The following is a 13,743-nucleotide window of genomic DNA, read 5'->3' as shown; positions in this document are numbered from 1 at the left end:
GAGTAACGCTGACGTCATTAACAATGAAACTCGCGACACGGGATTTTTTTTTTTTTTTTTGCTTTTGTGCATTAAGTTATAGTTTTGTAGATACTTATCATGACATCTGGATTAACCAGCTCCTTAAAAAACCAAGTTAGTTAATTACCTCACGATAAAAAGACGCCTCCGCGTCCTTCTAGCTGAAACCACGCACAGAAAGTGAAAATGATTTTTTTTCATGCGAAATCTCCCTGGAAAAATTGGGAATTGCGGGCAGGCTTTCCTGACTTCGGTTGTTTAAGTTTGAAAAGTATTGATTTGGATAGCCCAAATTCAAAATAGGGGTTTATTTAATGAAAGTAGGGGGCTGCAGCCCTGATTTTACAAACCTAAGGTTTATGTTCCTTCAGTTAAAAGAAAATAGATAAATAAATAGCTTCATAGAAGCAACCGACATATTCACATGTGACTTTTTTTTTAAATGAAAATTATTTTTCTGAAAATCAAGTGGCTAAAAATTCATGGGTCGCCGAAATATGTTTGAAATAGGAAAAAAAATAGTTAAATACAAAGAGAGATTCAAAATATTTTAATGAATACTCAGTAGGTTGTCCCCGTCCCCCCCCCCCCAAAAAAAAAATGAAAGTCGATTTTTCAAGTTGCACACCTTCTTACATTTTTTTATTTTATTATTATTTTTTTTTTAATGTCAAAACAATTGTACAAAAAAGTTTCATGCAACATGAGCAAAGGCAACCCGTGCCGACTTGCGTCTAGAAGTGTAAGCCAGGACTTGTGTGCTATTCCGATTGAAAAAAAAAAAAAAAAAAAAAAAACTTTCTTTATAAACTCGAAATTTCATGTTGATAAAACGTTGCCCGTATATCCCTACATGTACCACCAAAAAATTTATCCAAATTGAAAATATTTGAGTATGCAGCACTAAGCCTAAAATTTATAATTTTCTTTAAAAAAAATGATTTTTTTTCTATATTGTATTTTTAAAAAATGAAAGGTAAATTTTAAGAAATTATCAAGCTGAAAAATATATAAGCAATAAGCTTGGTAATTAACGTTAAATACAAGCTTTTGCTCTCATACAATATTTAAGTCCCCACATCACACCACCTCAAAAATATGGATTTTTACAAGTTTAAGTTAATATATTTCCTTTTTAATTTGCATCCTTTTTTATTATTTATCTGCAGCAGTTTATTTGAAAATGTGTTCGCTAATAATTTTTGAACTTGTTATTTTGTTTAAATTTATATGTATTTTTTAAAAAAGATAAATAGAAAAAGTCAATTTCCCGTAGAAATTTTCAAATTTTTGGCCTCCGTACTTAATAATTTTAAAAATTTGGAATAATGTTTTTGCGTTGTGGGGCTATGAGAAAACATTTTATTAATGTTATCCATACTTAATAATTTTAAAAATTTGGAATAATGTGTTTGCGTTGTGGGGCTATGAGAAAACATTTTATTAATGTTAAATTTTAAGTGAGTTTCTAAAAGAAAAAAAAACTTGGTCTAATACGCATCAACTGCTGGTAAAAATTTTCATACGCAAGTCGGCGCGGGTTGCCCTTGTTCAAATCATATGAAAACTTTTTTTTACAATTCTTTTGACATAAAATGAAAAATACAAGAGGGTGTGCAACTTAAAAAATCGAATTTCATTTGGGGGGAGGCAGTCGAATTTCATTTGGGGCAGACTGCTCCCGCTCTCCGTCGAAGAAGCAGTGCCCACCCAGTTAATTCTTTTACAGTTTAAATGTAAGTAGTTGTAGTTAAATTTGTCGGTTTTGCATTTCTACTTTTTCAAGTTCTTGCATACCTTGATCAATTTTTTTCAATTTGTTGTTATTTCGTTATGTTGTTACTACTTTGCACTTATTTCGTGCCCTCCGGGACATGGAACACATGCATAACACCAAATATTTAAAATACATTTAATGCTTTAGCCGCAACTATGCGCTGGTGAGTGTAGAATATATTATTTTTCACCCCTATATATATATATATATATATATATATATATATATATATATATATATATATATATATATATATATATATATATATATATATATATATATATATATATATATATATATATATATATATATATATATATATATATATATATATGTAAGGACCGCCGCTCGGTTCTTATTACGAATCTTGTTTTCGCAAGTTGCAGTGTTGTGGCGTGATAATCTACCACGTAGGAAGAGGACAGAGCTACATTCACTAATCACATCTTTATTTTTACATGGAATATGACAGCAGGAACTTCTCTTAACTAACCAACTTGTTTAGTTGTGCCACGATTTTTATATAGGGAATATCATTAAAAGGTTACAGATAATTATCCCTCGATCATGTGATCGCACGTGATCTATATAGGAGGAGCAGATTGCAATAACGAAATATTATTGGGCTTTGCACCGCAGACAGAGGCTGGCTTAAGTCTGGAGGGAAAAAAAGTGTCTGGTAGGTACTTTAAGGGGAATCTCATCTGAGCCCACAACATAGCCATATATGGTGTGAGAAGCATTTAAGTGTGTAATAAATAATGTCTGTGACTCATACGCGCTGACATATAAGTGAACCAAACTTAATATGGAAAAGGCCTAGCAAAGGATTTTTCATATTACATATATATATATATATATATATATATATATATATATATATATATATATATATATATATATACAGTGACTCCCAAAAGTGTTCGTACACTTTGAAATTTTTTAGTAAAACCAAAATAACTCAAAACTGAATTCGAATATAAAGTCCAATATTTTTTCACATCATTCCTATGTCATTCTAAATATAACACATTGTTTTTTTTTTTTCAAAATATTGACGGATCTTCTTTTTGAAATGGGTCAGAAAACGAAGAGACAGAGAAATAACACGCCACAAAAGTCATCGTACACGCAAATATTTTCGAATAAATTCATGATTAAAATTATCATATGCCGTTTTATTAATATTTTTGCATTGTGTTGACCCTTATAAGTCATTTGGCTTTAATTTTTTGTTTATTTATTCCTTAATATATTGCTTATTACTGTAAAATGGCTGGTATTCGTAAAAAACCGCAAACGCCATTCAAAATTTTAATTTTTTTTCCCACAGTAGTGGTAAATTGGTTTGAAATGTCTCTAAATTAGTTAATTTAATTGTTTGTATAGTAAAGTGCTTGATAAAATGCTTTAAAGAAAGGAATCGGACCGAAAGCAAGGTAAGAAAAGGTCAACCGGCGAAGTTGACAAAACGTGATCGGAGATTTAAAGTTAAAAAATTTATGAAAAATACACATTTGAGTACTGTAAAAGTTTCTGCAGAGTTAATTGAAACATTTTACATTTAATTTTCACCTAAAATTGTTCGCCAAGTTCTTTGATTAGCTGGATTAAATGGGACCTCTTCCCGCAGAAATTTTCTTGGTCGTGCGAAAAACAGAAAGCTTACGCTTTTCGTCCCAAAATCAATGATAAATAAGCTAAAAACAGTTTAGAATCATGTCTTACTTACAGATAAAAATTAATTCAACATTTTTGGTTAAATTGTTGTATAACTGTAAGTAGAAGAAAAAATAAGGAACTTAATCTTAAGAACTTAGTTGGATCAGTTAATTAGGATGGTGAAGGTGTTTTAGTGTGAGGGTGCATATCAGCATCAGGACTTGGTAGTTTGTAATTTTTTGATGAAATAATGAATCATGCTGTTCCTTTAAATATTTTAAAAACCAATTTTGAACTCTTAGCCAAAAATTTGGTTATTGGAAACAACTTTGTTTTTTATCAAGATAACGATAAGAAGCACACGGTTTTCAACGTTTGCGTCTAGTGCTTCGAAAATTGTCCTAAAGTTTAGAAAATACCCCCTCAATCTTCAGATTGTAACTTAATGTAACGTATTTAGTGATATCTGGAGGCTAGATTACGAAAATAGGGCTTTAAAACGAAAATAGAGCTAGAAATAGTAATACTCGAAGTGTGGTAGTACACTTACTCAGAAATTACGCTAAAAAAAAGAAAAAGAATGAAATCTATTCCAAGACATTTAAAAGGTGTTATGAATACTGTATGATATTCTACTAATTAATAACTTAATCAAAAGTTAGATTATTCAATAATATATAGACATTTTATAAAGTGTACGAAGACTTTTGTGAGATAAAATTTCCGGCACTTTTCGGTTTTTGATTTTAAAAAAATTAAGTTTTAATATTTTTTAAAAACTTTTCATGCAGTTTTGTTAAAAATTGATCATAGATCTGATAATTAAATACCTATTCCGAAATATTAATTGTAAAGAATGATTTGGGGCCTATTTCGTTGAAAGTCGTAGATGTACGAAGACTTTTGGGAGCCACTGTATATATATATATATATATATATATATATATATATACTAGCCGCCTGCGGCGACCAGCTGGTCCGCCTTTTAACGCCATTCGCCTTTTTACGCCAGGGGTACCGGCTTCGGCGACTGCTTAAACAATTTAGCGACGACATTAATCAATGTTTTTCTTTATAAATCAGTATTATCATTCGTTTTTTTACGCCAATGTTGCCGCCTTCGGCGGCTGCTTAAATAAATTTCGTGGCGGTGTCAATCAATCTATATCTATCTACATCATTAATAATTTGAAAAAAATATTTTCTAGATCTGTCTCCAGTTTCGTCGTTTGGAATATTTTTTAAAGGAGGGGGAGGGGAGACACAAACGACGTACTCTTCATGCAAATTTTGTCGAAAAATAACAAAAAGCACTTCCACTTTTATGTGAAAGCATTGTTTTTTCAAAGTCAGTGTGTATGTGGGGCAGGGAGGGGGGCATTGACATCCAATGTGCAAGCAGTCACCTACGGCTGTTTGGCTAACTTGTCATTTACATTTTTACTTCAAGTTTGCCGCCTTCGGCGGTTGTTTAAATAAATTTGGCAGCAGTATTAATCAATCCATCTCTATCTTTTTTTTGTGCCATTCTTATTTTTACGCCAAGATTGCCGCCTTCGGCGGCTATCTACCTTTACAATCTATCTCTACATTTTCTTATCCGTCTCTATTTATTTTGACCTCCTCACCCATCTCCTAATAAAAGCAAAGAATACTCAAAAAACCGCTTTTTTTTATTTAAGTAGAGCAAAAAAAAAAAAAAAAAAGCTCAAATTCCCCGTAGTGTGCAAAAAGTAGCGTTTGACAAAGATAAAAAAAATCTCGCTGTTTTTATTGAATTAATGCGCACAACTATGAAATGTAACGTAATATAGATACAGCGAAAGGTCCAGCTTGGGGGGGGGGGATGGAAAAAGAAATAAATGCAATCCCTAAATAAAACAAAAAAAAGGAAAGAAAAAAAGCAAGCGCTGCCGAAAAAACACGTGGTCATCACGTCAGAAAATGTAGAAGTAAGCTATATAGTAAAAAAAAAAGATCAACATTGCTTGCGATTAAGATTCCATCGTAAATATCGAATCGAAATCCAAGTAGTGATGTCACAGGCATAAAAGATTGAAGAACGCTTTTTTCGACTGATGCGTGAAAGGACATGATGTGTTCAGCATTAAAAAAATTGTTTAAAAAAAAAAAACTATTGCGTATTTTTAAGAACTTTTTTCTTCTGAAGAGGGCGAAATGTTTTTACTATTACCAACTTAAATTTCAGAAATGAGGCTTTGATACTTCTCGCAGGATGATATTAGAAAAATTTAAAACCCAGAAAAAAATGCAAATTGAAGATTTTTTCAAAAATTCATAAAAAATACAAAAATTGCTCTATCTTCAAAATTTTTTCATTCATTGTATTTAAAATTAAATTTTCAGCACTACAGTACAAAAAATATTTGTGTGGTGCGATTGGTTCGGGGTCTGAGAGGTAAAAAATTCTAAAAAGTGCAAAAAAACACATAAAACATTAAATAACTTTTTTTCTATTTAAAATATCAAAAATCGAAGCCCGAGGTGCACATCTTCGGCAGAAACTGTACCTGTATACCAAATTTCATCTTTCTAGGCCTTACCGTTTTCCCGGGAAGCGCGCCACACACACACACACAAACATCTTATTTTATTACTAGCCGCCTGCGGCGACCAGCTGATCCGCCTTTTTACGCCATTCGCCTTTTTACGCCAGGGGTGCCGCCTTCGGCGGCTGCTTAAATAAATTTCGTGGCGGTGTCAATCAATCTATATCTATCTATATCATTAATAATTTGAATAAAATATTTTCTAGATCTGTCTCCAGTTTCGTCGTTTTGAATATTTTTAAAGGAGGGGGAGGGGAGACACAAACGACGTACTCTTCATGCAAATTTTGTCGAAAAATAACAAAAAGCACTTCCACTTTTATGTGAAAGCATTGTTTTTTCAAAGTGAGTGTGTATGTGGGGCAGGGAGGGGGGCATTGACACCCAATGTGCAAGCAGCCACCTACGGCGGCTGTTTGGCTAACTTGTCATTTACCTTTTTCCTTCAAGTTTGCCGCCTTCGGCGGTTGTTTAAATAAATTTGGCAGCAGTATTAATCAATCCATCTCTATCTTTCTTTTTGTGCCATTCACATTTTTACGCCAAGATTGACGCCTTCGGCGGCTATCTACCTTTACAATCTATCTCTACATTTTCTTATCCATCTCTATTTATTTTGACCTCCTCGCCCATTTCCTAATAAAAACAAAGAACACTCAAAAAACCGCTTTTTTTATTTAAGTAGAGCAAAAAAAAAAAAAAAAAAAAAGCTCAAATTCCCCGTAGTGTGCAAAAAGTAGCGTTTGACAAAGATAAAAAAAAATCTCGCTGTTTTTATTGAATTAATGCGCACAACTATGAAATGTAACGTAATATAGATACAGCGAAAGGTCCAGCTTGGGGGGGGGAGGATGGAAAAAGAAATAAATGCAATCCCTAAATAAAACAAAAAAAAAAAAAAGGGGAAGAAAAAAAAGCAAGCGCTGCCGAAAAACAGAAAATGTAGAAGTAAGCTATACAGTAAAAAAAAAAAAGATTAACATTGCTTGCGATTAAGATTCCATCGTAAATATCGAATCAAAACCCAAGTAGTGACGTCACAGGCATAAAAGATTGAAGAACGCTTTTTTCGACTGATGCGTGAAAGGACATGATGTGTTCAGAATTAAAAAAATTGTTAAAAAAAAAAACTATTGCGTATTTTTAAGAACTTTTTTCTTCTGAAGAGGGCGAAATGTTTTTACTATTACCAACTTAAATTTCAGAAATGAGGCTTTGATACTTCTCGCAGGATGATATTAGAAAAAAATAAAACCCAGGAAAACATGCAAATTAAAGGTTTTTTTAAAAATTCATAAAAAATACAAAAATTGCTCTATCTTCAAAATTTTTTTGTTCATCATATTTAAAATTAAATTTCCGACACTATAGTACCAAAAATATTTGTCTGGCGCGATTGGTTCGGGGTCTGTGAGGTTAAAAGTACTAAAAAGTGCTAAAAATCACATAAAACATTAAATAACGTTTTTTCTAATTAAAATATCAAAAATCGAAGCCCGAGGTGCACAACTTCAGCAAAAACTACACCTGTATACCAAATTTCATCTTTCTAGACCTTACCGTTTTCCCGGGATGCACGCCACACACACACACACAAACATCTTATTTTATTATATGTATAGAAGATAGATAGAAGATATGTATATATATATATATATATATATATATATATATATATATATAAAATAAACTGTTTGCCGATATTGCACAGATGTATTCCCGTGGACAATGGTAGGATCTCGAACTGAAATTCGGACTTGAGCGGTTTTTCGGTGTTTTAGGGAGTTTTTTTTTTTTTTTTCATTTTGAACTTTGGAATATGAAAGAAAAGTTGTAGTTTAGATTTAAAATATATTTGTTCTTGCACGGAAAATGTGTGAAGACCGTTGAAACCCATTTTTTCAACGGAAAAAACCGAAAAAATCATGTTTTTAATGACTTATACGGTGGAAAAAAGCATTTCTAAACACCTAGCAGCAATCAAAAGTTGTGTTTTATCATCCATTTCCTCGGTTTGTACTAAGCATTGGGCCACATATCCGGAAAAAAATATGGTCATACTTTTTACTTCCTTTTACAAAAAAGGAAGTATTGTATTCGCGAAAAAATTTTCACTTTAAAAATCGGCTTTAATTTCCATTTTATTCACCCCTGAATAAATGAGGAGTTTTTTTTTTCGACTCGACCACACGTGGATAAATGCCTAAGAACGTATAGACACGCGAAATATCCTTTTTGACGATTCCCAACTTTTCTCGTTTTCTCGTGACGTCTGTATGTGCGTATGCATGTCGCATACCTCAAGAACGGTATGTCCTAGAAAGTTGAAATTTGCTACGTAGAATCCTAGTGGGGTCTAGTTGTGCACCTCCCCTTTTGGTTGCATTCGGGAGTTTCTAAAGGGGTCTTTTGCCCCTTTTTGAGGGGAAATCATTGTTAATTTCGATGTAAACTCAAGTGGTGTTATAATTTGACGGACACTTGGCGATATGTCGCCAGTCTTTTGGTCGCCAAGTTTTGTCACCATTTTGGCGGCAAATTTGGAGATTTTTTTAAATTATAAATTTGATTTCAATTTGGCCACTGTTGGTGATATTTAGAGAGTAAACTATTGAATCACATTAAAATTGCCAGTAATGGGGAAATGACATTAAATTGGGGTAAAAGGAAGTCATGTGCTGCACACATCAGCTCTCTAGTTTTCAAAATAGCGACTTGGGTCCATTTTGAGCTCTGCGGGGCTTAGAGGGTTAAGAAATTCCAAATTGTAGCACCACTACGAAACAGTTGAAGAATTTTCCCGCATTTTGAGCTGTAATAGAAGATCCTAACTCAAAAGCCGCGAGTTCGGTGGATTTTTTCTTACTATGCCACACTGTGCACCGTTTTAACAAAAAAATTGTTCATAACATATTTAGTATAGCAAGAATTTTTAATCAAACTAAATCGCACTATACAGTTCATTAAAAATATGAAAATGCAATATGATAGAAATTTTAAAGTAGAATAGATATGTGTGTTGGGGGGGGGGGGGGGCGGCGGCAATTCGAAGCTTTGTCCCACCTCGGAAAATTCCTTGATCCGGCACTGTGCGTTATAAAAGAACTAGCGAAGCATCTCTATAAAAAAATATATTAAAATAATTGTTTGATCAACCAACATAAATCATAATTATCTTAATTTTTTTAAATTATAAATATTATTGCTGGACCTACTGTATAGTACTATGACAATGCATTATTTTGTTATTACTACATACTGTACATACCTTACTGGTTCATTTTATGTGTCTTTTTACCAAGGGCACCGGCGCCCGTATGCAAAATTTTAAGGGGGGGGGGGTGCTCATATATTTTCCCCATGGTTTAGCAGGATATTTTCCCCATAGAAACCGATTTCAGTACAGATTAGAGTTATTAAAATTTGACATTTTTAATAACTTATTCATTAATTGCTGGAGAAAAAATGTTTTTACATTTTTACAAAGAAAAAAGTAGTGAAAGCAAGGAAGTTCAAATTAAAAGGGGGGCTTGAGTTCCCACTTGCCCCCCTCCATATGGGCGCCCTTGCTCTTTTCCATTAATCATTTATTTTGTGCTTTGTAACAGTATTTTATGTTGAATAAAACACCTTAAAAAAATGCAGTTAAAATTCAGTTCTTTATGTAAGAAATGGTAATGTATACTTAAGTAATCGTTTAAAATAGTTTGAGGCAGTGTTTACAAGTGTATAAAATAATTGGATATGTTTATAAAAATTTGTAAACATACCCTTTTCTACAACGCGAAATTTCGACTTACTTGAGGGGTCTTGGAACGCATCCCGCGCGTATGTCGAGATTCGACTTGTATCATAACTACTGTAAAGTTTTTATTCCAAATAGTAATTTAAATTTTAAAAAAATGTTTTTTTCTCTGAAAATGAAGTTTATTCTTTCGAATGATTTCGAGCTAGTGTATTAATTTTTTACCGCAGGACACGTTTTTATTTATTTATTTATTTTTTTTTTTTTGTTTTGTTTCGCTGAGTTTTGTTAGTACTCCCCCGCGAACATACACGCACATTATAGCTACTTACGGGCATTGCACATGTAAAAAGTGGTTAATGGTAAGATACCTGTTTTATTTAGGCATTTTGTAACTGCTTATCTTTATCATTGTTTGTCTAACAATGGAATAGTGGAAATCGTATTCGACATTACTTCGGTTGCTTAGTTTTATAAGTTTGTAAAAGTGGGTTGAAACGAAATTATTTTGGCAAATGCGATTGGGTTAGGACTTATTTTGAACTTGTTTAGCATGTCGTCCTATTTATTTACTTCAACTGCTGTATGATTTTGATTCAATTTTTTCTTGCCTTTTAAAATACAGTGTGCCCATTACACTTGTCATTCCAATCATTTCTGAACGGCAAGAGCTATAGCCATAAAAGTGTGGCCTTGTTCAGTCAAGTTGTGACGCGCGCTGTATAATGAAACGGTTTACAGTGCCACTTTGCGGTAAAATTAGGAGTTTACGTTCTCTTCTCAAAAATCGTAAGATGTACATAAAATGAAGCAATAGTTTAAAAAACAAACACGCTTTAGTAGCAAAATGAACTAAGTTCATTTGTAGTAAAAGTTTAAAATAATCTTTGGATGACAAGTATATACAGTAATTGACCAAACACTTCATTTTACTGAAATAAAAACGAGCTGGTGTGCATCACATGACTTCCTTTTACTCCAAGTTAAAGATAATAGTGCCTCGGAGTGAGCAAAAAAAACACTTTAAATACTTTCATTCCAAGTCTGTTGCGAACCGAAGCAAAGAAAACGTTTTATACAGATAAATTTTCCCAATATTGTCAGTTTTAATGTGATTCAATGATTAACTCTCTAAATATAGCCAAATTAAAACCAAAACTTAAAACAAAACCGCCAAATTCGTCGCCAAGTTGGCAACAAAACTTGGTGACCAAAAGCTTGGCGATATATTGCCAAGTGTTGATCAAATTATAGCACCGCTTGAGTTTACATCGAAATTAACAATGATTTTACCCCCAAAAAATGTAAAAGGCCCCCTTTGGAACATCCGAATGCAACCAAAACAGAAGGTGCACAACTAAACCCCACTTGGAGTCTATGTACTAAATTTCAACTTTCTGGGACATAACGTTCTTGAGTTATGCGAGATACATACACACATACACATGTACATACAGACGTCACGAGAAAACTCGTTGTAATTAACTCGGGGTTCGTCAAAATGGATCCTTCAGGTGTCTGTACGTTCTTAGGCATGTATCCACGTGTGGTCGGGTTGAAAAAAAAGAATCAATATTCATTCGGGGGCGAGCAAAATGAAAATTAAGGCCGATTATTGAGGAAATTTTTTTTCGCGAATACAATACTTCCTTTTTGTAAAAGGAAGTAAAAAGCGTGGGGGGCTGCCTATTTACATTTTTGCATGGATAACAAGTGGAAGAAATTTAAGACAACTGATAAGAAGCCCCCCACGCTTTTTACTTCCTTTTACAAAAAAGGAAGTATTGTATTCGCGAAAAAATTTTCACTCAAAAATCGGTCTTAGTTTCCATTTTGCTCACCCCCAAATGAACGTTGAGTTTTTCTTTCGACTCGATCACACGTACATATGCACCTAAGAACGTATAGACACCCGAAATATCCATTTTGAAGTTTCCCGAGTTAATTACAACGAGTTTTCTCGTGACGTCTGTATGTACGTGTGTATGTGCGTATGTATTGTAACGGATCCGGTTAGACTTCCAACTTTCTTGAAAGGAAGACACAGTTATTGATTAAGAATACAGGAAATTTATTTACACTATGTACAGGGAAGATCGTCAACAACTGCTAAATTAATCATCAGCAATTAAGCAAATATCACACAAACCGTAAACTCAATGGTTACACACGTATTTACTTCCAAATACGAAAAACAACACAGCGAATGCATCGCAATAAACAGAGCTAATACACTCACAGCACAAATACTCAATCGAAACTCAACTTTTTATCACGCGGGACGCTTTTATAAACATCGAAAAGTTTCCACAACATTCGAAATCTTTCTCGAAATTCGTAGACCGTTATCTGATTTCATTCACAAATTTTATCAATGAAAAAAAAATAGGGGGCTCGTATACTTCAGCCGAATGTACAGGGGCTGTATATTCATTACGGGAAACTATTTACAGGTTACGTTACTACAATAATTACTATTTACAGAATTTGTAACAGTATGTTGCATAATTCAAGAATGGTATGTCCTAGAAAAATGAAATTGGTTACGTAAACTCCGAGTGGGATCTAGTTGTGCACCTCCTTTTTTGGTTGCAGTCGGGTGTTTCTAAAGGGGTCTTTTGCACCTTTTTGGGGGAATTCATTGTTAATTTCAATGCAAACTCAAGTGGTGTTATAATTCGTCGGACACTTGGCAATATATTGCCAGTCTTTTGGTCGCCAAGTTTTGTCGCCAACTCTGCGACAAAGTTGGCGGTTTTTTCTTTTTTGAATTTCTTTTTTTTTTTAAATCTGGTTTCAATATGGCCATTGTTGGTGATATTTATTTGAGAGTTAGAGAGAGAATCACATGAAAAATTGCAATAATAGGGAAATAACATTAAATTGGTGTAAAAGGAAGTCATGGGATGCGCACATCAGCTCGTTTTCTATTACAGTAAAATTAAGTGTTTGGTCAATTGCTTTATATACTTGTCATCCAAAGATTATTTTTAATTTTTAGTTCATTTGGCTACTAAAGCGTGTTTTTTAGTTTTTCAAACTATTATTTTATTTTTTACTTTTTAGTTCATTTTGCTAAAAAAGCGTGTTTTTTTTAAAAGTTTTTAAACTATTATTTTACTATTATGGAATGTATCTTAGTATTCTATTGCATTATTTGTGTCAGACATTTTGAACGCTTTAAGGTAAAATTCATGTGCAAACATTGTTACACTTCGCAGCTTTGATTTCTACGTTATGAGTACGTAATTCTAATAAGCCATTGGCTATTTATCCAAGGGGCAGTTAGACCCACAAACATACAAATAAAAATTAAGCTAATAAAAGTGTTTTAATTAGAATAAACTAATAACTTATAGTTAATAAGTTAATTTGATTACAGAATAGTGCATTGTACTATTGCCGTACTCGCTTCGGCAGTACATTATACTAAAATTGGAACGATACAAAGAAGATTAGCATGGCCCCTGCGCAAGGATGACACGCAAAATCGTGAAGCGTTCCGCATTTTTTAGCTTGAGGACTTTGTATTTTCCAGGGATGACGTTTTACTTCATTTGAAAACAATTAAAGAAACTAAGGCTCCGGGACCTGATAATATTTATCCAAAAATTTTAGTTGAATGTGCGGAGAAATTAGCAGATGTAATCGTAAATATTTTCAATGCTTCTTATAACTCGGGGACAGTGCCAGAGGACTGGAAGCTGGCTAACATGACACCGCTCTTCAAGAAAGGGTCTAAAGGGAGTGCGGGAAATTATAGACCTGTGAGTCTAACTTCGGTGGTTTGCAAAATTTTTGAAACATTGATAAAAATTAAGATAGTAAATTTTCTAGAGACTAATAATCTATTGACTAGTTTTCAGTACGGTTTCAGGAAAGGCAAATCTTGTGCAACTAATTTATTACATTTCTATGACAAAATGACCATGGCTTTGGACAATAAGAAGCCTGTAGATGTTGTTTAC

The 13,743-nt window shown here is 33.2% G+C and overlaps 1 non-coding gene across 1 annotated transcript; it reads left to right on the top strand.

Annotated features, from left to right (window-relative positions):
- Positions 1 to 13,179: 13,179 nt before the first annotated feature.
- LOC129223451 (U6 spliceosomal RNA) lies at positions 13,180 to 13,287 on the top strand. The gene has a single exon (XR_008580635.1). It is a non-coding gene; the product is annotated as a U6 spliceosomal RNA (small nuclear RNA).
- Positions 13,288 to 13,743: the final 456 nt, after the last annotated feature.

The sequence above is a fragment of the Uloborus diversus genome, chromosome 5, assembly GCF_026930045.1.
Source record: "Uloborus diversus isolate 005 chromosome 5, Udiv.v.3.1, whole genome shotgun sequence".
Lineage (NCBI taxonomy): Eukaryota > Metazoa > Arthropoda > Arachnida > Araneae > Uloboridae > Uloborus > Uloborus diversus.
Note: the sequence above shows the minus strand (reverse complement) of the source record. Positions and strands in the feature narration are given on the sequence as shown.